We start from the raw sequence: 4736 nt of genomic DNA, 5'->3' as shown, positions 1-4736 counted from the left end.
GGAGACAGCAAGAAGGCAGCCATCTGCAAATGGAAAGCAGGTCCTCAGGAGACACTGAATCTGCAGTCACCTTGAACTTGAACATCCCAACTTCCAGAACTGTGAGAAATAAACGTTTAGAGCCTAAGCCACCCACTCTACGGGATTTGTTACAACAGTCCCAGCTGACTCAGACAGCGGTGATGTAATCCAGCATGAAACTACCTGAAAATGTCATCCAACCCCTGCTTCCATCCCATCTACTTTCCCTGCTTCCAGGGTCTCCTCTTTGAGCCCAATAAAACCCTTTTATATCCGAGAGCAAAGTTCTCACCAGGGACCCCAATGTAGCCCTTGGGACAGGGGTCTGGGGGATAAGTAGAAAACATGCACATGCTCCCACCTCTGGAAAGCTTCAAAGCTAATGTTGCTGTCAGTGGCGTACACAGTACATAGCCACATTCGGTTGGTAAAGCACACATATTTTTTTTGAACCTGGCTCTTGTCCTCAGATGACAAGAGAGGGAAGTCTTTTTACATCATAAGCTGTCTCTGAACAAAACATTTACCAAAGCCTCGGGCTGGCTGGAGGAGGGGAGGAGTAGGTGACAATGACCAAAATACCTTCTAGGCTTTCCTGAGACTCTCAGGAGATGCTGCCCATTCTTCTTTAGGAGAAAATAGAACCAATTTTAATTTTTTAAAAGTGTGTTGATTTTTGAATAATTCATAGGAAGTTAAATGCTGCATGGAGTTGTTATTTTCCTTAGATTTAAAAAAAAATACTGTTTTATTTTCAATATTTTAAGATTCATAAGAAGTTATAAAAAATAGTACAATGGGTACCTGTATACCTTCCATCCAGCTTTTCCAATGAGAACATGTACACAATCTTAGTGCATTGTCGAAACCAACGTCCCTTAGATTTTAAAGTTAACTTTCTAAAATAGAAAACTTCTATTTATTATATATTTGTTCATTTTATAATTGATGAATTCTGCAAATATTTAATGAGAACTTCCTCTGTTCTAAACATTGTGCCAGGCCTAGTGACTGAAAGCCGGCTAAAGCATGGTTCCTTCACTCAAGGAACTCATAACCCCGTGTGGGGAACAGACCAGGACGGTGTGATCACTCCCAGGACCTAGAAGCACAGTGCTCCCTGGGACCAGACGAGAGGCAGCTCCAGAAGACTGCTTGCCCAGGAAGACTCCTCAAAGACCAGCCTGACTGGGCTTGCAAAGGTAGGTGATCTTTAATTACCCAAAGGGATCAGTGCATACTTGGAGCAGAAGAACTACATGTGATATGTCCAGGAACATAGAACAGCAGAATTTGTTCAGAGAACAGAACTGAACCAATTTGGAAAGGTCAAAGAGCAAACAGCACATATATGCTGTGGGTAGGTAGTGGTGGGAAAAGGAGGGGGGACAGCAGGTAAGTGATGATAGGCAGTCATGGTCCAGATCAGGAAAGGTCCTGCTTGTTAAATTAGTGCCTTTGAAAGTTAACCTGAAATTCAGGGTGAGCCATCAATGGGCTTTGAGCAGAGAAGTGATATTATTAAAATGCATTTTGGAATGATTGCTCTAACAACATTGTGGAGGATGCATTGAGGGAAAAAAAAGGAAATCTAAAGGCAGGGAGGTAGGAGTTAGGAGTCCCTTTTACCACTGAAGCTGAGAAAGAAGGGAGAAGGGGGAGAAGGCCAGAGGTGGTGGGAAAGAGCAGAGGCGGAAGCTCTAGAACTCAGTGACTGGTTGGATGTTGGGCTGAGGGCTGAGTGAGAGCAAGTCCAGGCTGGCTTGCAGGTCCCTGGGTCTGACCACTGGGAGTATTTTGGAGACAGAACATAAAGGAAGAAGGGGGGATTGGGAAGAAAATTTGGTTTTAGATATATTAGCGATGGTGGAGATATCCAGTTGGAAATTATATATATAAGGCTGATATTAGCCATAAAATAGTACCCATTTATTAACAGTTAACACCTTCAGGACCTGGTTAGAGCTACAAACTGGTTGAAGGTGAAACGATCCAGCTAAAGTAAATTCCCACCTCCTAATTCATTCTGTTCCCCTGACAATAGTATCTTTTTACCCAAACACCAGCTTGGTGGCGATCATCCTTGTGTCCCCAGTCCTGCACACAGTAGGTGCTCGATATTTCCTAAATGCATACAAGTGACTGCTCTGTTGGTTTCCTATGGTATGTAAGTACTTCCTACCTTCATGTCTGGGCAAGTTTCCAGCTCTAGGACCCCAATCCCTGAGTATTTCCTCTTCTTCCCTATTCTTGGAGCTTTGACAGAAGCCACTAGAGGGTGACATGACAACACCCACTTAAGTGGCTCCACAGAGAAAGCCTTCCTTGTTCAGCAAAAGTCAGAATGGCAGGGGGCACGCAGGCACGCAGCAGATCCACCGAGAGAAGACGGAGGTAGTGTCGCCTAGAGGCAAAGCATACCATTGCCAGCCTATGGATGCCGCCATTACTGTACCAGGGGCACGTGCTCTCCCCTGCAGAACAGCAACACAAGGTTGATCTTTGTGCACTGTTTCTGGCTTTTTGAAGTTTATACGCTTATCATATAATGTCTCTGCTCCCATGAAAGCACAGCATGGCAAAGAATAATTTTTCAAAGGTACACTCTTAAGAGTTAGTAGAAAAGTTTTTCCACTAAATTTCGGTAAGGGTTTTGGCACACGAAACGCCTTAGGCTGTTGTTATTAAATAATAAGCAAACAGGAAAACAGTTTGGCAGTATGTCTGAACCATTACTTCACTCTTTTTATTTCTCAAACAAATAGTCCTTGGGTGCCTGGTGATACGGCGACAGCATAAAGAACGGGCTTTCCTGGAGCTTAAGTTCTTTTTTAAAAAATTAACTAATTAACTAATTAATTAAAGGGAGGGACAGAGGGAGAGAGAGAACTGAAAGCAGGCTCCACACCCAGCCTGACTCGGGGCTCCATTTCAGGACCCTGACATCATGCCCTGAGCTGAAATCAAGCGTTGGACCCTTAGCCGACTGAGCCACCCAGGCTTAGTTCTAATGGGCTGAGGAGCTGGACAGACAACCATGCCTTGTCTGAAGGTACCAAGCCCTGCGGGGGCACAGTGGAGCCACCTGCTCTTCGTAATCACTGTCACTGGGGCTCATCCCTGGGGTCGCACCATACGTGACCGCTTCCAAAGCGCTTTGCCCCTTGTCATTTCATTCCCGACCTCATGGGGGGACAGCTGTTTCAGTAGATGGGAAAATGGAAATTCAGAGAGATGGAACTCTGTGTGCAACATCGGGCAGGTGGTTTGGGGGTGAAGCACGGTGTTTTGGTTTCAGAAACACCAGTGCCCCCAGGAAGAGCTGATCAAGCGATAGAGAAGTCTTTCTCCCTGGTCTGTTGACAAACTGATTTGCACTGGAGGTAAAACCCAGGCCACAATCAGGCAGTTGTTGCATTTTTCCACTGATCTCCTATTGATAAGAGGGGCCTCCGTCCCAATACAAGGAGTTGCAGAAATAAACATCGGTAAGGGGAGGATCCTTTGGGGTGGAAAGATAGGGAACTCAAATTCGGCCTCTTCTTAGGAGCCTGGAGGGACATCTTCCAGGTAAATTCTTGCGGGGGCGGGGTGAAGCCCAGAGACGACCCAGAGTTGGACCTCTCACTCCATACCGTCAAACCCCCTCACTGCTTCTCTCACTATGGGGAGCCCCCTTCACAGAGCTGCCTTTTGGATCCTGAAACTTCTAGATTTGGAAGAGACTGTGTTCCTTCAACAGCAACTTTGCAGCAGCTCATTTCGAGTACCAGAAAGGGTAGGGAATCAATGAATATTCATGACGTAGCTAGAGAAATGAATGATTTTAATAACATAAAACTTATTTTACATTAGAATGCTTCCCTCTGTTGCCTGCCTTACTTCTGTCTCCATCTGCAGATCTCTGTCAATACGAAGATGTTTCACTGGGAGCACATTCTTTTTGTTCATAGAAAGTTATGCCTTTATTTTTGGAAAACAGAGCTGGTGACTGCGGGAAGCTTCTTGCTACTGTCTAATTATATGTGCCCGACTGTACATGGAGGTGGGAAAATGCAACTCTTTTTTATGACGCCAGCCCTGGAGCCCTGCGGTCCTAACTTCTCCCTCTGGTTGAGCAAATAGTTATTGAACTTGAGGCTGACAACGTCTGACCCCAAGGTCTGTCTGAAGTCTGGAACCGGATGTGCTCTACCACCGATCCACTCCATTTCCTTAAAAATTGAATGGATACATTTCAAGCTGATTAGATAACAATCTTTGAGTCCATCTAGCTGCCCGGCTTGTTGGTAAAGTCGACTCTGTTTGGAAACGTAATCTTGGAAATGATGGGGAGGACGGTTCCCAGGATGAGAAAACAAACAAGGATTCTAACACACATGCCACCTTTACTTTCCTTGGGCTCATGTGATACCAGAAGGCGAGTGGCTCCCCGAGAGCCTTTGCATTTACAAAACGTTATGCTTACTGTTGCCTCTGTTTTGTGCTGATTGACTTAGTCAAAAACAAACACAGAGAGGAAATTAAACTGGCAATAGGATCCCAGCAAGGAGAAGCAAAGGCCATAATATTTGAGCATTGCCGTTGTCTCTTTCATACAGAGCCGTGTCAAAGAACACAAAAACAAATCTCCTTTGACACATGGCTCTCCTCATTTGGATTATAATCATGGCCGTGTTTCTGTCTTTCCAGACGTCTCTCAGGGAGGTGACAAA

Source organism: Lutra lutra, chromosome 13 (genome assembly GCF_902655055.1).
Source record: "Lutra lutra chromosome 13, mLutLut1.2, whole genome shotgun sequence".
Classification (NCBI taxonomy): domain Eukaryota; kingdom Metazoa; phylum Chordata; class Mammalia; order Carnivora; family Mustelidae; genus Lutra; species Lutra lutra.
Note: the sequence above shows the minus strand (reverse complement) of the source record.